General features: G+C 36.1%; 1 long non-coding RNA gene across 1 annotated transcript; it reads left to right on the top strand.

The window, feature by feature from the left end:
* Positions 1–20,193: 20,193 nt before the first annotated feature.
* On the top strand, positions 20,194–24,339 carry LOC149408751 (uncharacterized). Its single transcript, XR_016305401.1, has 3 exons — positions 20,194–20,639; positions 21,460–21,637; positions 24,143–24,339. It is a non-coding gene; the product is annotated as an uncharacterized LOC149408751 (long non-coding RNA).
* The last annotated feature ends 723 nt before the right edge of the window (positions 24,340–25,062 follow it).

The following is a 25,062-nucleotide window of genomic DNA, read 5'->3' as shown; positions in this document are numbered from 1 at the left end:
CTTATTGACAATTAATGCATTTCTTCTCGCTTATACACCGTGAACCGTGTATTAGTGAAACTCTTATATTTCTTTTCTTTCTTCAACGCGTAATAATAAATTTCGTAAAATAATTAAAATTTAATAAAAACCTTTTAAATTAATTCGCGTTAAATTCAGTTCATTTCTTTAATAATAATAAATACTTCTCAAAATGAACGATAAACCTACTTCGTCCTCTCAGGAATCCCAGGAAATGACTTTACCATTACCTGTTTTATTTAAATTTATTAAATCTTACGATGGAAACAGAGATAAACTCTGTGCCTTCTTAACTAATTGCGACCGTGCTGTAGTACTAGCTCAGCCTAATCAACAGAATACGCTTCTTTCATATATATTAACTTCATTATAAGGCCAAGCAGAAGTCATCTGTGCCAATCACGTTCTCAATAATTGGTCAGAATTAAAAGATCTATTAAAAAGATCATTCGGTGAACGCAAACATTACGCACACCTATTATTGGAATTGCAAAATTGCAAACAATTTCATAATGAGAACGTATCTCAATATATTTTACGGATAGAAAATTGCATAAAAAACCTCTTAGTCTCAATTAATCAAAATAATAATAATCCCGCAGAAATGTTAGGCAGAACAGCCAGCATCCAAGAACTCGGTATGCAAACATTTATGTATGGAACTAACCCTTCCATAGCTACAATTTTGAGATCGCGCAATCCGAAAGACCTCAATGAAGCTTTTACAATTTCACTAGAGGAAGAGAGAATAAATAAATTACTGAATTCCTCTAAAACTAATAATATTAATAATAAATCATGTACGATTTGCGGTAAATCGGGACATAACAATTTCAATTGTTATAAAAATAAAAATCAAAGCAATAATTCGAACTTTAATACACGTAAAGTTATGTTCGTAAAAAATAATAATAATAATTTTAATAAATCTTATAACCCAAATTCGGGATCAAGTTATAATAATAACTATAATAACAATTTTTGTCCAAATTCGGGACAAAATTATAATAATAAAATGTGCAGGTACTGTAAAAAACCTGGTCACATAATAGATGAAGGCAGAGTATTTATTTATTTATTTATTTATTTATTTATTTATTTGTTAAGACATACACAGTACGATAAGATACAGTTAGAAATTTTTTAGTTATTACATAATTGTAGTACCTATTACGTATGTCCATAAAATGTCATTACGTAATTTCGCCTGAGATTGTTATAAAAGGAAGGAAGTGTGTGGATAGATAATAATAAATGAATTGAAAATAAGAATTATAATTATAATTATAAAATAATAATTATAATAATAATTATAAAATAATTATAAAATAAGAATTGAAAATGAGTATTAAAATATAAAAATGAAAATCCAAATCCCAACAACTCTGCAACTCTTAATTCGTCTTCCCTACCAAGGAAAAATGATTCAAAGGTAAATCATTTAAACTCCAGATCTGCAGTAGAATCTCGAGCCGATCTACTGTAAGTCGCGAGCTAGGCTCAAGAGTATTCAAACGTTCCATGTTAACATCTAATAAAAATTATATAAATTATTCGCCATCTCATTCAGATACGTTGCGTCGTGTGGTTCTTCAAATACCTACAAATGGTATTATTTTTAAAAGACATTTTCTTGTCGACACAGGAGCAGCCGTATCCCTCATCAAGACTCACTGTCTTGGCGAAGGTACTTCCGTAAATTCGGGCAAAATTATAGAGATTAATGGCATAAGTAGATCGAAAAAATCGATCGAATCTATTGGAATCGTTCAAATTAAATTAAGTTTCGGCAATGAAACTATTATTCATGATCTCCACGCGGTGGATAGTGACTTTTTAAACCTTGGTTATGACGGAATTTTAGGGAACGACTTTTTTGAAAACAAAAATGCGAAAATTGATTATAAAAATAATGTAATACGTATTAACGATTACTCTTTAAAGTTACATATTTCTGATCCTAATGAGCATTTGACTCCTATATTTACCTTATCCCCTAGATCAGAAACTCTTATTAAAATCGATATTTTAAACCCTGAAATTAAAGAAGGGATTATCGACGTAAAAATACCTATTGAAGGTGTATATTTAGCAAATGCTATAACTAAAGTAGATGCGAATAATAAATCGTTTTGTACTATTTTGAATTCAACAGACGAATATGTTGACATTAATATCATGAAAATTTACTTAAAACCTATCCCAGAAAATGTTTACCATTTTAATCAAAATTCTAATAACGATGGTAAAAAACGTAAAAAATTAATTCGTGATCAAATTTGTATAGATCATTTAAATTCGGAAGAAATTAATTCTTTATTAGATATTTGCGACAATTATAATTCTATATTTTATCTCGAAGGCGACAAACTTACAGCAACCGATGCTATTAAACATCGAATTATAACAAATACTCAAAGTCCAATACCTACATACGAAAAATTATAGATACCCTGAAGTACATAAAGAAGAAGTAAATAAACAAATAGATAAAATGTTAGAAGATGGTATTATTCAACCTAGTGTTTCACCATGGTCAGCTCCTATATGGGTTGTACCAAAGAAAATTGACTCCTCAGGAAAACCTAAATGGAGAATAGTCGTAGACTATAGGAAACTCAACGACGTGTCTGTCGGAGACGCCTTTCCATTACCTCACATTGTAGATATCTTAGATCAATTAGGTCATTGTAGATACTTCACAACACTAGATCTTGTTAGCGGATTTCATCAAATTCCTATGCACGAAGATGATATTCCAAAAACTGCTTTTTCTACTCCCAATGGACATTTTGAATATACACGTATGCTTTTCGGTCTTAAGACTGCTCCAGCAACGTTTCAACGGTTAATGAATAACGCATTAATCGGCTTACAAGGATTATATTGTTTCGTCTATTTAGATGACATTGTCATATACGCAAATTCTATAGAAGATCACTCTAAAAAACTCACAACTATATTTCAAAGACTTGCCGATAATAATCTGAAGATTCAACCAGATAAGTGTCATTTCATGCGAAAAGAAGTAACTTATCTAGGTCATTTAATTTCAAACGACGGTGTTACTCCTAACCCCGATAAAATCAAGGCAGTCTCTGAATTTCCTATTCCCAGGAATCCTAAAGAAATTAAATCATTCTTAGGTCTAGCTGGTTATTACCGAAGATTTATTGAAAACTTCAGTAAAATTACGAAACCCTTAACTTTTCTTCTAAAGAAAGATATTAAATTTGACTGGAAAAACGAACAGCGAAATGCTTTCGATACATTGAAAGAAAAATTAACTTCTTATCTTATATTACAATATCCAGATTTCACTAGAGATTTCGTTTTAACTACTGACGCCTCAAATTATGCAATAGGTGCAATTTTGAGCCAAGGAAAAGTTGGAGAAGATTTACCAATATCTTATGCGTCCAGAACTTTAAATAAAGCAGAAGGTAATTAAAGTACCTCTGAAAAAGAACTTTTAGCCATTGTTTGGGCTGTAGGACATTTCCGTCCTTACCTTTTCGGAAGAAAATTTAAAATTTACACTGATCATAGACCATTAAAATGGTTAATGAATGTTACCAATCCCAGTAGCAAATTGTTACGTTGGCGATTAAAACTCGAAGAATACGAATACGAAATAGAATACAAACCAGGCAGAATAAATTCTAATGCCGATTGTTTGTCTCGTATTCCAATAAACATTGTAACAGAAGATAAAAATTCACCTTCTCAAGATATCATTGATCTTTTAAACGAACCATGTCTCGACGAAATAAATGTCGATGATTTAGAAACTTATCTTAATAATTTACCTACAAATAATTTAGAAATAGATGATGTTCTATCACCAATACCTTTAAAAAATAATTTAAATAATGATACTTACGAAAATTACGTGAAATTTTATTCTAATAAAAATGAACCAACTATTTTTAGTTTTAATGAACATGATTCATTCTTTATAAATAATATGTCAAAATATATGGCATACCCAACTTCTATCGATCTAGATGATCAAAACCCTTTCTGTGCTGAAATATTATCCAATTGTTCAGACACTGACGAACTTTTAGAAATACCAAAAAATTTATATGGTATTCATGAATCAAAATCAACAGATAATAAGAAAACTTACTTTCATTGCTTTACCAAAACTCATTACTTCGACAAAGCAACTCCTAAAGATATTTTCCTAACACTTAAAAATTTAAGATCTAAACTTATTGAAAAACGTGTAACTGAAATTACGTTACCGAACTTCCAAAACTCATTTGATTCCATTCCTTTTATAAAAATAAAGGAAATTATTCAATATCTTTTTAGGAACTTAAAGATTAAAATCAATATTAATCACAATAAAATCATTAACCCTTCAACTTCGCAAATTCCCGTAATATTAAAAGAATGTCACGATAGCCCTATGGCCGGACATCCAGGTTTCTTCAGAACCTACAGTCGGATCAAAGAAAGATACCGATGGGAAAAAATGAAAGATGATATAGAAAATTATGTGAAAAATTGTATCCACTGTCAGAAAAATAAAACTGACAGAAGAGCATATAAAGCTCCAATGGAAATCACTACCACTTCCACGGAAGCTTTTGAAAGAATTGCGGTCGACATATTCGGACCACTTAATGAAACTGTCAATAATAATAAATACATCGTCACATTTCAAGACGATCTTACTAAGTTTTCTCAAGCTTATGCAGTTAACTCTACGGAAACAGAAACTGTAGCTGATTGCCTCGTTAAATTCTTTTCTCACTATGGAATACCTAAGTCAATCCTCACAGATCAAGGTGTTCAATTTACTAGTAATTTAATGAAACATCTTACCAACCTATTTAAAATAAAACATTTGAAAACTACTGTTTATCACCCACAAACAAATGGAGCACTAGAACGCTCTCATTCCACTTTAAAGGATTATCTTACTCATTATATAGATAGCGACCAAACAAATTGGGACGACTATATCCCTCTAGCTATGTTTTCATATAATACAAGTACTCACTGTACAACTAAATTCACTCCTTACGAACTTGTCTTTGGACATAAACCTATTTTACCAAGCTCTTTAGAAAACCCAGATTCAAGCCCAACTTACGAAAGTTATCTTAACCAATAAAAGTATAAATTCGCCATTACCAGATCACTTGCCCGTGAAAGAATCGGACATGCCAAAGAGACATCCAAAAAATATTACGGTAGAAATGTATCGAATAATATTTATAAAATTAACGACTTAATATTAATAAAAAATACTAATAAACCCAAATCATTAAGCAAGAAACTTATTCCTAATTGGAAAGGACCGTACAAGATTGTAAAGGTTCATAATAATCATAATGTTACCATACGAATGGAAAATAATTCATTAAAAAGATTCCATGTTAACAGAATTAAGCCATATCGCGCTTTCCCTCCTGTTCCAGGTCCTTCAAGACTATTTTTTCTTTCCCTAGACAAATACGAATTTTAGAAGATAATTATGCCTTAACTAAAAGCACATGTTCCAAATATTTATCATACGTACCTAACGACAATTGCAAAGATCTTTTAAAACCTGTTTTTAATACTATTAAAAAATGTAAAACTAAATATGATATGAATCAATTACACACCTCGTTTCCAACCAACGCACAAAGCGCGGTTTAATCGATGGTGTTGGAAAAATATTTAAAGCTGTTTTCGGAACCCTCGACTCCGAAGATGCGCAATATTATGACGATGCGATTGAACGCGTCATGTCAGATGACAACCATATTTATAATCTGATGAAAGAACAATTACAAGTCACTAAATCGACTCTTATAAATTTCAATTCTACCCTTGCTAAACTTAACTATGACGAATATACTATGAATAAAAATAAATAACTATTTTAAGGAAGACCACGATAAAATGAATATGCAAGAAATTAAAAATATACTTATCTCGCAAACAAGCTCTTTATTCGAAACAACCGAATACTTTTATGAACAAATTGATTCCTTAATCAATGTTATTTTATTTTCTAAACAAGGAATTTTACACCCAGACATAATTACTCCTCAACAACTTTACTTCGAGCTAAACTCTAATATTAAACATTTACCAAGCGGAAAAGAATTCCCCTTAAGTTTAAAACTCGAAAATATTCATTCTTTAATCGATATATCAGATTTAATTGCTTATTATATTGATGATAAACTCATCTTCATAACAAAAATACCTTTAGTAACTTCGCAGGAATACAACCTATTTCATGTAGTTCCTCTACCTGTTCCAAATATTGATATCCCTAATACCTTCTCCTTAATTATTCCTAACCATAAATATTTAGCAATCACAAAGGACAAATCTTTTTATGTGTACCTTGATAATTTTAAGAATAATTGTAAAACTATTACCAATGAAAATTTTGTATGTAAGGATCTAGATGTGTTATCCACTCTCTCCGATCCAATATGCGAGACAATTTTATTGTCTGCTTATATTAATGAAATACCTAATGAATGTTTTAGTAGGATCATCAAAGGCAACATAATCTTATGGCAGCCTATAAAAAAATAATAAATGGATTTTTACTTATTCTCATCCTTCTAAAGTAACTATCGACTGTAAAGATAGAAATAATATTTTTGATATCAAACTATTACATACTGGAATATTAACTTTAAATTCAAGTTGTAGAGCCTATGTAGGTCTCACACAATTAATTGCAAAAAGTAATCTCATCACAGAATATTTTAACCCTATCCCAACTTTAAACATTGTCGACGACAATTGCTGTAATATGAAAAAATATAATGAAACCTTAAATGAACTTGAACCGATAAATTTAATTAACTTGCAACACGATGACATTAATTTGGCATCTCATAAAATCGACCAATTCAATGACGATCTTAAATCATATAATTCAAAGCCACTCATTATTAAACATTCAACAAAATTTCAAATTGTTATCTATACGTTATCTGCTATGCTAACTATATTTATTGTTTACAAACTATTGAAATGTTGTAAATTCTTTAGAATAATTAATTCTTACTTTTTAAATAATGACGACGATAATAAATGTTGTGTCAGGATATATAATCAATGTAACAATCCTAGACGATCCACTACAAGGATCCAACCAAGTATGACATTCAGAAATTTAACAAATCTTGAAAACGAAGAAAGTTTGAAGTATAATTACAGCAACTAAACTTAAAAAACCGTTGCTTTCATTTTAAGGGGGGAGATATGTTATAATCCCAGCCTATGCTATAAATCTAAGTAATTAAAGTCAACCTTTATTTCTTTCTACATCTTAATATTACTGTTAATCCTAGCCGGTGCCCCAAAAGTAAGCCATAATGGCAAACATTCATTTCTTCGGCACTTTAAAAGGAACCATATTATTTTGGGAAACCAATCAATGATGCAATATTCAAATTAGTCACATGACCCTTTTTTGCATCTTAGGGATTAAAGTCCACAAAGCTCTCACGGTCCCAGAGACGTGGAATACTATATAAACAGGAACAAGCTGTTCCCCTACGTTCACAATTAACATCACTTGTGCTGCTTACACGCTGCACCTCTACGCATTATTGTCATTGTCATTTAATTAATGTACTTATCATTTAATTAAGTAAATAAGTGTACTTCTATCTAAATAAAGTAATTCAACTAAATCTATAAAGTTGTTATTGTGTGGAATCCATATATTCACCTCAAGATACTTACACACTGGAACTTGTATCACTCCAAGATACTTACACACTCACACCTGCAGATCTTACATACACATCCTCAGTGTCCAGATCTCTAAATTATATATCAACCACGAAGAGAACTTCTCGACAACCGCTCGCCGTACAGAGTTAAGTTTTTATTTACTGCGCCTCAACCGAGGGTCGTAGCAGTAGGTACCACGATGCTAGGTGCCAACAGAATATTTAATCCTTTATGTACACCATTGTGAAATAAAATCCACATAATCTTATCGGCAAATGGGGAAAACAGAGCTTCAAAGTTACCGCCTGGGAAAGCCACTATTTTGGCTATCGGAGCCAAATGGGGTGCATTTGGAAATATTAACCAATTTGGTTGTTTTATATTAACTTTGGTTTAGGTACATAAATTTAAAATGAAGTTGATTTTTAGAATCAGATACTTTAATTTATAGTTTATAAAACATAGTAAGTTACCTACTAAAAGTGGTAGATACTATCAGTATCACCCAGGTGAAAGACCATCATTCCGAATGGTAAAGTTGCTTGAAATGGCTTATATCTGATTAGTGACCAATACCATATCATTCGTTTTCCTATTCCATTCAAGTCTTCCAACATACTTTGGCTCCGAACAATTCAGACTCATGTGCGTTGTTCACATATGATACAATAGTTAAGGGGTTGTGCTGAAAAAAATTTCATCCCTAAATACTTAAATTACAAAGATTAAATTTGTTCCTGATGTCCTAGGAAGATCCAAAACACAGAGCACATCTAATTACAGGGGCAATTGAAATCCATAAAAACCAATTAATACGACGGATGAGTTAAGCATACTAGTTCTTGATATCCGGTACGTGGCGACTATACCAAAACTAAACGCCGAAAGGCACATTAATTTTACTAAATATTGTAGTGAAATACCGGCCCATACATGCATAAACACACACAGAATCTACAAGTCTGCTCTGATGATGTACACACTGTAATGCTTTTCGAAATGTTAGATAAACAAGGAGGAAGCATAGTATCCCAAAAATGAATCACGATAATACCTACTCAAAAATAATAATCTCAAATGAAATCTGCAGGATCTCCATTAAAATTTTAACAAGATTACAAAAAATCGACTCTTAAAAGTTTCTGAAAAACATTTGAAAATATTCAAATGAAGTTCCCCGGCTACACCCTATTCACATAAGGGTCCACCGACATTGGGCTTTTGACGGTTCAATCACTACAAATGCTGTTCTGGTTTTTCCTTCATAAAAGGAAGAATCTACATATTGGTGTTCCCGAATTAGTAATAACAATAACCCATTATTTGCCATCACATCAGAAATTACCATAATTTATTTTTTACCCACAATCTACAGTCGAAAAATTGCCACCGAATTAATATTCATCTCGAATCGAGGGGTTAAACATAAAGAAATGTGTTTTTATTATGATACAAGTAGTATTATTTGACAAAGGCCTTTTTATCTTGTGTATGTAACTGTGAAATTATTTGTGAATTTTGTTAGATATTTAAAAAATATTATTTTTCCGGTAAAATGTATAAATTGCATATGTTCATCTTCATACCGAGAAGATCATCATAATATTAATTGGTATCCATAATTATTGTTCATTGAAATATTTTTTATAAACATTATTATTCAAAATTCCAAACTTATTATTATACTATTTTAAAAAAATGCAGGTTAATGTGATGTTTAAGTAATTAACAGGTAGGTAGATATTTTCCTGCCAACTATGAAATTCTTTTTTCAATTAAATTGTTAATTCAAACCCCATCTTTTCGATAAAACACCTGATCATTATTGTTTGGCACTCAATTATTTTGTGAGTGGACGAAGATAATATTTCCCTTCGCACAATGTTTGGGTGAGTTAGGAATGTCAATCTTTTTTTTAATGGTTTAATTGTTTTTTAAGACTTTTTAAAAATAATTTGGCAAGATGACATAGAGTTTTACAAATTTAAATACTTTTGTTTCAAGCGTGATATTAGTAAATATTTAAGTTTTTTAATTACTTTTTTTTAATACTTCGCTAATTATTTTCCCATTTGATCTCTGGTGATTTGACGTGTTGTTTTTGTATTTTTTTGTATTTACTATGCTTATATAATGCACATGCATAATAAGGATTGACTAGATTATCATTTTTGGAAAAGCGTGTGGAAGGGTTTAGTTTTTCCTGTGGGAAGATTTAACCCGGACATAAAGTCGGAGAAACAAATCTAAACAAAGCATGGGACACAACATGACAAAGAAAAATAAAAAGGAAACGGTCTCAGCTGGAAATCGAACCCAAGATCTCTATTTTACAGGGACAACGCCTCTATAAATAGGTCGGTAGTTTCCTAGTATCGATGCATCCAGTTGGTTGGATTTTAAGATTGGTATGATATCAGCTCGACTCATGTCCATAGGCATATGTGTGTGTCGTAAGAGGCTTGAGTACAGGGCGGCTAGAATAGTATGGAGATGATTTCCTGCGTACCTTATGTGCTCGATACCAATACCGTCGTATCCTGGACTTTTACCTAGGGCGGTTTGCTTAATCGCGCATTCGATCATTTCAGGAGTAATGTTCATGATCAGGTCATCATTTGCCGCAGGCAGACATGTCATCATATTTAGTTTCATGCTATCTCCTTGATCCGCGCTTAAAGAAAAAAAGTCTTTAAATTCGTTAGCAATGTTTTCATCCCCCGTGATGTTGTTGACACTTAGTGGAGCTTTGCTCTTGGCTTTCAGCACAGTTGAAGTTTTTTGCCAAAACTTTTTGAAGTCTTTGTTGTGCATAGCCGTAGCTATGCTATCCATTCTTGCTTGATTTTCCGAGTGCTGACATTTTCGGAGAGCAATTTTAAAAGATTTTTTACTAGTTTTTCTTTCGTCTGCAATACAACCTTCCGTAGGCTTTCCGGCTTGGACCCAGCAAAGGAATGCATGCCTTGAGTGGCGATACAGAGTTGATACTTGATCATTCCACCCTGGAACAATGTCATACTTTTTTTTGGGTCCTTTATTTTTGAATGCTTTTATAGCGGAGTTTCTCAGTGTTTTCACGATAGTGTCGTAGAGAGAATCTAGTTCCATTTTGTGAACTCTGTTATCACAGTTAAATCTGGAGGTTTTATTTTAGGCAATAATTTTTCCGCACAGGCGTTGTAAGTTTTTACATCATTTTCGGACTTTGCCGCCCATTTTCCAAAATCTCTTGGTGGATTTTGTCTGTTAGATATAATAGGGATTAGATCCACATCTATTTCGACATTTAGTGGGAGATGATCTGACCATGTCGCATTGGCTGTGATGTTCACATTCCTCACTGCACTGCTCAACCCCTGTGTCATAATACAGTGATCAAGCCATCTGGTGGTTCCATGGGCATCAAAATCAAAATCAAAATCAAAAATCAAAAAATTATTTATTGTAAAATTAAAATTAAAATTACAAAAGGTATAGCTTATGGGTAGACCCCATTTCTTCCAGCTAACCACATTTATTTAATTACAATGTTTATACAGATAAAATAACAATATACCAATGAAAAAATAAAAAAAATACAAATATATAATATATATATACCAATAAAAATAGGCGTTTCATTTACGTGAGGTATTCACTCAACGTGTAGTGACATTTATTAACAAGGAAAGTGTTTAGTAAGGATTTGAATTTGTGTGTATCTTGTATTTGTTTAATGTTATGTGGTAGGTTGTTATATACTTTAATGGCCATGTAGTATGGTCCTTTTTGGAATATTGTTTTGTTTGCTTTTGGTATTAGTAAGTTTTCTGTGAGCCTTGTAGCGTATTTATGTGTTGAGTTTTTTAGTGGGAACTTGTCTGTAGATGATCGCACTAACATGCATAACTCCAATATATATACGTCTGTGACTGTCAGAATTTTCAGATTTTTAAACATAGGTCTACATGAATCTAAACGATCAGAGTTTGTAATTTTTCTTATGCATCTCTTTTGTATGATGAAAACATCTTTAGCGTTTACCGAGTTTCCCCAAAAAATAATACCGTATTTTATTATTGAGTATACATAATACTTTTTTTTTTTTTTTATTTTTTTTTTTATTATTTAATATTTGTATGTTTTTTACAATAAATATACAATTTATACATATTATAAAGTGTTATAAAGGTAAATAATAAAAGCTTTTCCTCACCATAAAGAGACGAGGCTCTTGTGTTTGGTGAGTGAATCCTAGCCTAATTATATGGAATCATGTTAGTAAGTAAATAATATATTTGCAAAACCAAAAGGGATAAGTAAGAAATAGGCAAGATTTATCAATAATACAGTTTCAAGATTTGAAGGAAATAATAATAAGAGTAAGATATGGACTTTTATAGTACTTTTAGGTAATTTTTTAATTTAATTTTAAATTCCTGAATATCTTCAATATTTTTTAGATATAATGGAAGGATGTTAAAATATGTTATACCTAGATAGAGATAGGTATTTTGTGTGTGCTTTGTATTAAGTTTTGGGATTTTGATAGTTTTTTGATATCTTGCTGATGAATTGAATTGTAAGTTATTTAACTGTATTTCTTTATAAATTTGTAGAATTGAATATTTTTTATATATATTGTCTATTGTGGGTATTTTGAATATTGAAAAGAGAATCTCAGTAGAAAATTTGGATGGTTTTTTTTTTTTTTTTTGTGTGAATTTAATATATGAAGTGGATTTAATATATTCTTATAAGTTCCTCCCCAGCCAATAATACCATATTGTAATATAGATTGTACAATTGCATAGTACACTCTTTTTAGGTTTTCTTGTCTAAGAATATTTCTAAGTCTTATAAATATATAAATACATTTTCTAATTCTTTTGACAAGTTCACAAATTTGTTTTTTCCATTTAAAATGTTGATATATATATATACCAAGATATTTAATTTCAGAAGTTAGACTAAGTATAGAACATTCTTGATTGCAATTAGTTCTGTTACATTTAAGTTGATGTATTATAATTTTTAATTCTGGAATTGATTTAAATTTGTTGATAGAGAATGGGATACATTTTGTTTTTCAGTATTTAATGAGAGGAGGTTTTTATCGAACCAATTTTTCAGTATATTAATATCAGTATTTGCTAAGTTATTAACATTATTCCAATCAGTACCTTCAATTATTATAACAGTGTCATCAGCATAAGATATTATTTTTCCATTTAATCTTTGATTGAATATGTCATTTACATAAATGATAAACAGTAACGGTCCCAGGACTGTACCTTGAGGTATGCCGAAGTGACTTGTTTTTTGTTGACTAAGTACATCGTTGATTTTTACGACTTGAGGGCGTTTGAAAAGGTAGCTTTTTATCCATTCTATAGCTGTACCACTTAATCCAATGTTTCTTAATTTACTTATAAGTTTGTCGTGTGATATGCTATCAAAAGCTTTTTTAAGAACTATGAAAATTCCAATGCATTTTAATGATTTATCTAATGAATTATGAACAAGACTAGTTAATTTTGCAATTGCATCCTGAGTGCTTCTACCTTCCATAAAACCGAACTGATTTTCATTAATTAATTTATTACATTTTACAAATTGATTTATCCTTTTTTTAACTATCTTTTCAAAAATTTTTGCTATGTTCGAGATTACTGATATGGGTCGGTAATTGCTAACTTCTTCTGGGTTACCAGATTTAAATATTGGAGTAATGGTAGTTTGTTTGTAGATTGATGGGAATACTCCGCTTTGAAAACTTGTATTTATTATATGCATTAATGGTTTGGAAATTAGTTTTGTTTTTTAAAATATCAACTGTAATTGCATCAAAGCCCGGAGCAGAACCTCCTTTCATTTCAGTTATAATAGAAACTATTTCGTCCTCTGTGGTGATTTCAAATGTTGCCATTTTTTTTTCAGCATCAATATTACTGTCTGGAGATGTTATATTTGGGTCAATATGTATAAGATTGGCTAGATTTTTCCCTACATTTGCAAAATATGTGTTAAATATATTTGCAGCTTTTGATGGGTTTTCTTTACAACATATTTTCGAGTTATCATGATTAATAGCACCGATTTCATTATTCCTGTATTTTTTTTGTCAATTATTTCATTTATCACCGTCCATACTCTTTTACTATCATTTTCAGCCTGATCCAACTTATGTTTATAATAACTTTCTTTTGTATGTTTTATAATATAAGAAAGTACATCGTACATCGCTTACGTAAGTGAAAGTATCAGAGCCTAGATGCACCATATCAGTGTATGTATAGTTATTCTCTGTACAAAATTGTGCAAGTTCACGTCCAAAAAGAGATCTCGGATCTGCATTAAAATCTCCTATAATAATTGAGTTGGAACTGTTTTGTTCCTCAATAATGGCGTTTATTTTTCCCAAACAGTTTGAGAATTCCGGTAAGTTTTCAGCTGAATTGGTTGGCATATAAACTGTTACTATAAGGAGAGTTCCATTGGATGACTCTATTTCAATAGCCGCGATTCGAGGTTCTCTACAATCAATAAGAGTAGTTTTAATTGTATTGCGCCATAAGATACCAACGCCTCCGTAGGGGCGGCCAATTAAGTCACAATTTTGATTAGGGAACTCACTTCTCTTCGATAGTTTCTAGCTAAAGGAACCCAAAGTGACAATTATATTTAGCTCTTCGTTGGTGGAGTGATCTCCACAGAGTGTCGGTAGCAATATAAACTTTGGAAAAAAGCAACAATAAATTCGGTGTAATTTCAACTTCCACAAAGTGTTTTATTCAAAGAAAATCTATCCTTTTGTTCTTAAAACTTATTTAAACACCTACTGTAGTGAAAATAAATTTAAAAACGAAAAAAATCCTATTTATTTGTAGATTAGGTCAATCCTCCGTTGTCTCTACTGGCAAAGACGTCAGTGATAGTTTTTTTAAGGCTTTTTTTTCAACTCTCAGCACTTACAAAGCATCGAGTCTATCTTGACTAAAGTAGAAAAATACCGTTTGCTCTCTACCGATGTAACAGGGATTGTACACATATTTTTTTTAACAATTTAAACCACATGAAAATACCTTGAAAAAAGCATCCATTTAAATAGTTGTCAAATACATATTGAACCATCGGCATTTGTGAACAGTTCATTCCTATCCAAAAAATTGCCAATGTATAGCGCCCTTGAGGTGATTTCTCACGAAAACGGCGCTATATAAATCAGCCAAATATTATTATTATATGTATAGGCACAAAAATCGAGATCAGGAAAAGTTGTTCTATACTCAGGAAAATGATCACAAAAGAGTAACGTATCTGGTGAAAGGTGATCTGTGAACTGAAATCCTGATTTTCTAAATCCTTGAGATAATATAAAATCACACACTTAAAAAACACTCACAACACTAAGCACGGAAAACAAAAACAAAAACTGCTCTGTTTATCGCACCCGCACAAACACTCTGCTTTATTATTTATAAAACTCCTTTTAAAAACTACGGTTTTAGGTTTATGTTTTTGACTTGCACTCCTGTAATACATAAAATGGGCCGGGTTCAGAGCATTGTTTTTTTTATAAATAGAACGACTACTCATTTTTGTTTCTTCCTGTCGCATCCTAAACATGTAACATATTGACTTGTCAGAATGTGTCTCTGCATTGTTATGCTGGTGTTTGTAGAATTCTGTCTTTGGTCGACACTGAGCGGAACTCATTGAGCAAACAAACTGAGCAAAAATCAAAAAAAAAGTATTCCCACAGTCACGTTTCTACAGCGCCGCCATCAACACGTTCCCGTGCGCGCCTCTCCATACTGTGCCTATCTACAGTTTACCGATTGCCACGTGCCCCCAGAGTGGTTATAATCGAAGTTTTTAAATAATCGAAGTACAACAAGTCATCTTGCCTTCACGTTTTTCTTTGCCAAATCAAGTTTTTTCGTGCAAGTGCCCCCCGCGCAGCCAAATTGTGCCACATACATTTTATCACGCGCCCACGCCGTGTTCAGTGCTCCGCCATCAACCAACCTCACGTGCCCACCGTGCCCGTGCCCCATTGTGTCGTGCAACACGTTCATTCGGCCTTCGCGTTTTTCTTATTAAAGTTTTTTCGCGCAAGTGCCCACCGCCCCAGTTATTGTGCAATTTCTCGCCCTCACACAGTTCAGTGCAATCTTATTCAAACCAACATTTCAAATTTCACTTCATTCACGTAATCTACGCCGTACAAAGTGCCACCGCCTCGTGTCTGTTCCCAGCCTTCCACACTCATATTCCCGTTCAAAAATCACCCCAGTTCCAGTTCCAAACAAACTTTTTCTCACATCATCCAGTTCCAAAAATTTAACCAGTTCCAAATCACTCCAGTTCCAAAATCACTTCAGTTCCCAAACCTTTCCGGTTCCTACCTACAGTCAAGTGCTAATCAACATACAGTGTCTTTGAACTTTTGCCGTGAATCCGGGTTTCAACAGAGTATTAGCCGCCTGAACGACGAGTAGGGCTCGTTGCTCGCTCAAACCCGGGTTTTCGCCGAAATCAGAACTGCCATCACTCCAGATTCACCATCACACCTACCGCTACCAACTCAGCCAGTCTACCACGCCAGCCGCCCACCTGTAAGTGCTTTATTTGTCTTATTGTTTTATCTGGCATACAGTTCTCTCCAAGTTTTTAAAGTCATTATTTTCATTCTTTCATTCAATTGCAAAAATCTTTCGTCTCTCTCTCCCCCCAACCACCTACCATGTCTATCTCCCGTTCCCAAACATCCATCCCCATCGATATGGAAATCGCAAAAATCCAACTTGAATTAGAAACTTTCTTTGATTCTCACCCCGTCCGAGATTCCGCCACCGACGAGGATATATCCTACATATACCGTCTACAATCCCGCCGTCTCGAACTAGCCCGCTCCCCTGCCCACTCCCCTTGCACTTTGCCGCCCAACGACGGTAATGTCACCCCCACAAACCGCGTCATCACCCATTCCCAAACATCCAGACCCATCGAGTTGGTACTCGAAAACATCGATCTTCAAATAAAAAAATTCGTTGAATCACACCCAGACAAAAAATCCATCAATCCTGAGGAAAAAACCTATTTCATCGATCTAAACCACCGTAGATTGGAACTAATCGACTCCCGGTCTCAATCATCCCCACCCAACTCCCCCCCCAATGACGGCAACGTCACCCCCACCAACCGCTCCACCACCCCCCCGCCCTCAACCCAAAATACCTCCTCCTCCTCAGTCACAGCCACCCCCCCGCCCTCCACCCAAAGCACCCCCTCTTCCTCAGGCACTGCCACCCCCCCGCCCTCTACCCAAAGTACCCCCCCCCCCCCCTCCTCAGACATTTCCACCCCCCCTCACCCTACCCAATGCACCCCCTCCCTCGCAGGCAATACCTCCCCCCCGACCAGCGCCCGCAAGCGTCTTGCCTCCTCATTCTCGTCACAGTCCAGCGACTACTCCAACAATTCGGGGCCAGAATACTCTGGCTCCAAATCTTCAGCATCAGCTCCCTCTGGTGCTGAAGACATGGCTTGGGTAGCCACAAAGCTCTCCCGCAAAAGAAATCGAGCCTGGCAGTCGCCCAGCTCCTCCCGCAAAAAAGTCCCCTCATCCCCCATCAAAAAAAAACAACTCCTGTTCACTTCAGTTAAATCTCCCCAACGCTCCCCCCCCTCCCCCCCACCTCCCAACTGTCCCCCAGTCAACTTGCCACCCCCCCTCGCCCCATCTATCACCCCCTCTAACCCCATTCATCCCCCCCCAATCCCCCTCTTCACCTGTAACCCCCCCCAAGGCTTCTCTACCCCCCCCAACTCCCCCCGGGTGGTCGTTTTGACCGAAAAGATCCCTCCAGTGGTGCTCCATTCCAAATCGGGATGGGCCTCACTCGAGCGTACCCTCACAGACAAAGGGATAGACTTCTTCGCAAAAAATCAAGCGAAGTTTATCACCATTCACCCCAAATCCGCCCGCGACCTCAATCGCATCATCCCAATCCTCCTCGAGCGCAACATCGACCACCACTCTTTCAAATTGCCTGAAGACAAACCCCTAAGGGTTGTCCTCAGAGGTATCCCTGAAGATATATCAACCCAAGATATTCACAACATCCTTTGCCTCACCTACCCCGTCCTCTCAGTCCACCGCATGCGGTCCGGCCCCTCCCGTCGTGAAATACCCCTCATGCTGGTCAACCTGACCAAAAATGAGGTGGCAAAAAAAATATTCACCGACCTCCCTTCCATCCTTCACCTCCAAATTACCGTTGAACCCCAACGCAGACCCCCCCTCAGTCAGCCAATGCCACTGTTGCCAAGCCTTTGGCCACTCCTCTTCCTGCTGCAACGCCACTTTTCTCTGCGTCAAATGCGGCGAACCTCACCCAACCACCTCATGCACCAAATTCCCCGATACCCCAGCTACATGTGCCCTTTGCACCGGCCCCCACCCTGCCAACTACCGAGGCTGCCCCGAACGCCCCACCCCCCGCCCATCATATAGATTTCCCCCCTCCCACCCCTTTAACCTACGCCCCCTCATGCATACTCCCATCTCTATGCCCAACAATTGGCCCCTCCCTTCCTACTCCACCACTGCGCCCTCCCCCTCTTTCCCCCAACACCATCCAACCCCTATCTCTACCCCCCCCACCTCTTCACCTTCTGTCACGATTCTTCAAATCCCCCCTACCACCTCACTCTCTAAACAGTTTCAACGAGCCCCCCCTACCCCCCTCCCTGTTACCACACTCTCACTCCCGAACCTAAAGGTCCCCCCTAACCCCCCCCTACCACTTCACTCTCTCAACAGTTCAAACGAGCCCCCCCTACCCCCCCCTGTCACCACACTCTCGCTCGCGAAGATACGAGTCCCCTCTACCCTCCCCCCTACCCTCCCCCCTACCACCTCACTCTCCCAACAGTCCCGTCGAGCCCCCCCTACCCCTCCCCCTGTCGCCACACTCTCGCTCACGAACCTACAAGTCCCCCCTACCCCCCCCCTGTCACTTCAACCCACCCCCCGGACCCTCGCGTCCACCCCACGCCCCCCTATTCTCTCACGTCTCTGCCACCCCTCCCCCTTCACCCCACCTCATAACTCTAACCCCCCAAATCATTCTGGCCCTGTCCAACGCGGCCTCCCAACTGAGATCAGCGCTTGAATCAAACAGCCGTCTCGTCGCCCACGTCAATTCACTCCTCAGCTCCATCCAAATCCAAAACTCCACAATCAACATTCATCCCCCCCCCCAACAACCACTAAAATCTTTCGTCAAATCTCCCCCCCATCTGCAGCCATTCTAGCAAAAAAAATTTCACAAACAACTAAATAATTCTACTCCTACAACCAATTTTAACTCATGTTGAAAGAGAAAGGGGCCTTTTTGGCCCGGAGCTCTGTATGCCATTTATTCAAAAGTCAAAAGTCATTGAATGAAAAAGAGTAGATGTTAAATTAGAGCCACAATGTCGACAACAATATGACACAAAAAATCCCGGTTAAAATGCTACTGGCAAACTGTTCCTTTTGATGTGGTGGTAAAATTATGGACACCATTCTCCCTGGGCAATGTACTTACCCACGGTTTTGACTCAATAACAATATATGTGAACATTCTCGTAAATTTCTTTGAGCGATATGTGAAACGAACCACTGCTCTGAATATAGGTACAAAACGCTATGCTTTTGTTCAGCATGCAGCACACATTGTATAGACACCTATTTGTACCTATGCGTTATGTTATATCCGAATCGAGTTTTGTGGATTTATTTGTGATAAGGCATGTGGGAAGAAATTCAGGGAGTGCTTCGCTCTTCCGCTCTTTAGGGCTTTAGTTCCATGAGTATATCCATAGTGAAGAAGCAAAACTTTCAAGTTATTTGCTGGAATACTTTGTCCTTATTTAGACTAAAAACTCTTGGAATCAGTAACAAGTGTGTAGGACGGCCTGTAGGCTAAAGTCCTCTATATTATTCTTTCAAAATCTCTGTCTATTGCTAGAAACCTAACTACCAGTCCACCTCGGTACCGAGCATAGAGGGGAAAACTATATTACTGACATCTGTCGGATAAGTCTAAGATCTAATATAACCTCTAAAGTCTAAGTTCTATCTACACTAGAGCCATCTATGTCTTGTAGCTCCAACTATCACACTGTTAGCAAAAACATTTTAATATACTCCCTGTATTGCTTTAACGTGTATCCTGTTAAGTATACATGTAAAAACCCCTTTGGGTACAGATACATAATTAGTATCAGCCCATAATTTTAAATTTTAACCACAAATTATTTTCTAACTTTGTTAAGCGCTCTATTAAAAATGGAACCATTAGCAAAGTTCACCACCAGTTACTTTACAGGCTCCTGCCTAGCACCTAGTGGTCAGAGGTAAAACTAGGGCTAACAGATAAAACAGATGTTTTGCCTTATCAATTGGCTTTCTTTGACAGTGTTTGTTTACAATTAGCTTGTCAATGTGTTTTACTTGGTTAGATTATAAAAAGCCTCGCCGGCTGGATTCCTTCTTCTTCTCTCCTATAAAATAGTAACAAGCAGTCATTATGGTCTACAGACCATTAGTAAAAGTGTTTTGTCCGGGTCGGGAATAATTTAACTCTTTGTAACATTAAATAAAGTGAAATGCAGTTTTGTGCAGTAAACACAAAAAACCATGCATCTGTTATTGAAGACTTCATCAAGCCCAAACAAATCTTAACACACTCGTTATATTGTCGCTATGTATACGTCTCATCCTTGGGTTGTATGACCGATTTTAATACATTTGAAGATAAATTATGGAACATAGCTACCAGGTTTTTCAGTGGGTTTACCGGGATGTTTTGTATCTTCACGTTGTTAGATTGTGACTCATATTTTCTTGAGCTTCAACCTTTACTTTCTAGGTAATCCACTATTTTTTTAAGATGTACGTCTTAGGAGATTTGTAATTTCTTGATGTCTTCTTTAATTTGCGAGATTTCACTATTCATTTGGTGGTTGATTTCTTCAATTTGTGTGCTAAGAAAGTCAACAGACTTCACAATATCTTTGAATTTATCCATGATGTTTTTTTCCATCTGCTTTAACTTTTCGTCAATTGTTTTAGTGAATTGATTTAGAAAATTATTATTACGATTTGTGGAGAATCTTCTGCATTTTGTTTCATAGATCTTGTGTTACTTTTCATTATTAGATATTAATATATTCTCTGCCTGAGTGAGACTGTAGCACTATATAATCACCGCAACGTAATGTTTATGAAAAGAGATTTTTTAATTTTTAGTAATAAAATGAGATTCCACTGCACGAAAAACTTTCAATCAAATGTTAGAATCACTAAAACCGCTTATGCTGTTTTGATTATTTATATTGATTTCAGAAGCGAGGCAGAAATCTATATGAATAAAAATGTAAATGTTCATTTGTTAAAAATCTTAAAACTTGGTAAGTTCGTCACCGATTGCTGTAAAATTTTGACACAACGTCGCATTCGAATACGCGTGTGTTTTTATACGCCTATATTATAAAGATGTCACCTGTGATAGGTAAAAACATGCTTTTAAAAATAATAAAAAACAGCGCCATCTGTTGGACGTAAAAGCAACATACGCTATTATTTCTCTGTCTGCACCGATAGACTGAGCCACAGCAACGCGTGGCGAGTTACATCTAGTTATAATAATTATAATTATCAATCATAATTTTGTCATTGCTTTATTTCAGATTTCAATAGTGATGCCTGCGCTAAAGCAATTACGTTCTACCGTGGATAGAATGAAAAGTATGTCTCCTGAACTCATTGTGAAGGCCAATGCTTCGCGGCAATTTATTTTACAAATTAAGACTGATATGGCTACTGTGTCCTCAAGATTCCAAAATATGACTGTGGATAATTTTAATGGTATGTAATATTTTAAAAAGAAAATGATATAATCGCAAGTATCACCAAGAAAAACAATTTTTTCTACAGTTATGAATTGTCAAATTGTCAAGCTCATAATAATAATAATAATAATAATTGGATAATTTGTATAGCGCCGTTTTTGTGAAAAATCACCTCAAGGGCGCTGTACAATTTATTTCCTTGGATCTACATTTGTTATTTAGACCAACTGTGCCAGCACGAGGTTCGTCATCCGTTCAGGCATGTGTCTGCCGCCAATATAGCGCTGACATGCGTCTGCTGCCAATAAATAGCGCTGACACAACATCCTCACATAGACAACAAACCTTGGCAGCACGCACCGCTGTAACGCTCGACGAAGACAGAAGATGGAGACTCTGCTGCAAGAATAGAATAGGTAGCGAAGGAACTGTACCAGCTGCTGCAGCGAGAGAGACTACCCCGTCCACCAACTGTGCCAGCACGAGGCTCGTCATCCGTTCAGGCATGTGTCCGCCGCTAATATAGCGCTGACATGTGTCTGCTGCCAATAAAGAGCGCCGACACAACATCCTCACATAGATAACAGACCTTGGCAGCACCGCTGTGCAAAATCACCTCATCCTAGTCTACCTTAGTCACTCCAGTCACCCCCCAGCCATTCATGCCACCTAGTGAATCCTCTCGACCCTTTCAGACTCCTTCCTAGCTCCAATACCTAAATAAAATCCAGCAAAAAAAAAAAAAAAATACAATTCTTTCTATTGTCGTGGTCCGACGATTCACACCTCTGTCTCAGACCCTTAGGGCTCGCTTATCGCAGGCTATAAGTAAAATCTTGAACCTAAGTCAAAGTGAAGTTTATGTGTGTCATCTGTAACAAAATACATAAACAAAAACAGAAAATAAAAACAAAAACAAAAACAAAAACAAAAACTTTAAACAAAATATGATTGAAATATCATTGCGAATTCTAACTGTACAAATTTCATCACGCCGGATTTCTTCGCTCGAGAGCTTTTGCCGCTTCAGAAAGCAGACGTTTATTTTATTTATTGGACAATTTGTATAGCGCCGCTTTTGTGAGATATCACCTCAGGGGCGCTTTACAGTTGATGCAGGTAGGTATTACAAAAAAATATAAATATTACAAAAATAAACTGAATTTAAGTTAAGTAAAATGAAGTACAGAAACAGGTGACACGAAGATAGAAGATGGAGACTCTGCAGCAAGAATCCCAGGTGGTGAGGAAACTGGTCCAGCTGCTGCAGCGAAAGAGTCCACCGCGTCCACCAACAGTGCCAGCACGAGGTTCGTCATCCGTCCAGGTATGTGTCTGCTGCTAACAAAGCGCTGACACAATATCCTCTCACAGATACCAGACCTTGGCAGCACCGCTGTGACGTTCGACGAAGATAGAAAATGGAGACTCTGCAGCAAGAATCTTTGGTGGTGATGAAACTGGACCAGCTGCTGCAGCGAGAGAGTCCACTGCATCCACCAACAGTGCCAGCACGAGGTTCGTCATCCGTCCAGGTGTGTGTCTGCTGCTAATAAAGCGCTGACACCTCACATGGATAAGAGACCCTGGCAGCACTGCTGTGACGTTCGGCGAGTTCATCATTCATCTCCATGTAATCCTGTTCCTGGTGATTGTTGAAGTGGTGCATTCCGCCCGCAATAAAAAACGACGGGATAGTAAATTACCATGGGCTTAGCAAAACACTTGCCTTCAGAGTTTCCGAGAATTCCGTTTAAAACATCTGGGGTGCATTTACCGACCGACGTTCGTTTCGAATATCGAATATTTTTGCGCAAAATTTCCGAATATTCACTTTTAAAGCACTGCATTCAAATCACATATTATAAAGTTCTAATAACTGGTTGTTAAGTTTATTTTTATTTAAGTTAAAATGTTATTTTATTGATTTTAAAAATAAGGGAAAGGATAATTTAAGGGATTTTGCCTCATTTCCCTTGAAAATACAAAAAAAAACACAAAGCGGTTGTAGGACGCGTTGGAACGCGTCCTGCTGCCACGAAGGGCGCTATACACATTATGATGATGGTGTAATTCCCCATTATATTTGCTGTATTGTTTTCTTTATTAGGAGGCCATGAAGTAAATAATTTCTCTTAGGAACTATGTCGATTTTGGAGATGCTGTGTCGAGGGTCATTTTAAGGAGAGGAATGAGTGAACATGGGTCTTGAATGGCAGACAGAGTCTGGCAAATTGTTCCACAGCCGAATTGTTGAACTCAAGAACAAGTCGTAGAAATTACCCATTCTCTTGCGACAAATGTCAACCGTGTAGAAAACATTTGTTGTTTTTCCTGACTACGCACTGTTGCCGAAGAGATCAATGATGCCAGTTCCTCTAATCATTTTATATTGAAATACCGGAAGAACAAGGCCAACATTCCCACCTGACGCCTCTGCTCTTAATATTGCAATCCCAATCTGTCGAGATAGGGGAACTATCAAATAGACCGCAATGTAATTATTTAATGTTGTTTTCAGATGCCGATAAAGAAGAAGAAGACGATGACCAGAGAGATGAATCATTCATAGTTTGCAGAATAGACATAAAGAAATTTGCCATGTTTCTAAGTGCGGACCAAATCACACATTCAAAGGTCCTCTGTTCAATGTCCCACAAGAAAATAGTGAACTTATTCATAGAAAATGAAGGCATTATGACATTCCAGTGTTTTATACCTGCCTTGTGTTTTTAATAAATATATTATTTGATTTGTAAGATAAAACAATAAATTATTTGTATATGTATATGTAATGTATGAAGGTATAATTGAAAGGCACATCAGCTTGCAAAGGAGTTTATTCTAGAACTGGCGGTACAATATGTTATTGCCCACACAGTGGGTAGGACGCCTCATTGCCACACGTCACTACACTTTAAATATGGTTTCTTTGTACATACTTCATACATACCACATACATGTATCATGAGCCCTACGACCATAGATAATAGACACAGGGGAGATGGACTATGAACCATTATTAGAATGAAACCGTGCACACAATGCAGATCGCCAAATTTATTTAGTCATACAGCTGCAAATCACATCTACGCACAGCTGCGCCCCGCCTCTATTTCTACCCACCACCAAATGCATATCTTTCATTGGCTACGCCACTTTGATAATCCATTCCGTTTTATCGTATCTCGGTGACAGTTGGCACGCTTCAATGTCATATTTCCCCTTGTTTCTATCTATGAGTACAACCCTTGGAGAGTCTTGCCTGTCTCCAGGAAAACCTCCACTCCTGCTATTTCCTTCCAGTATATCGTCGACGGCAATCCATCACCGCGTAAATCATATTTGGCCACTTTTCAGGAGAGACATAAAACAACTTTTATTAATATATTTACATCGAAATCGCGGCAAATCATTTTATTTTTCATGTTCAATTGTCTT

Source organism: Hesperophylax consimilis, unplaced genomic scaffold, assembly GCF_061612785.1.
Source record: "Hesperophylax consimilis isolate HC1 unplaced genomic scaffold, BYU_Hcon_1.0 scaffold_102, whole genome shotgun sequence".
In the NCBI taxonomy this organism is placed as follows: domain Eukaryota; kingdom Metazoa; phylum Arthropoda; class Insecta; order Trichoptera; family Limnephilidae; genus Hesperophylax; species Hesperophylax consimilis.
Note: the sequence above shows the minus strand (reverse complement) of the source record. Positions and strands in the feature narration are given on the sequence as shown.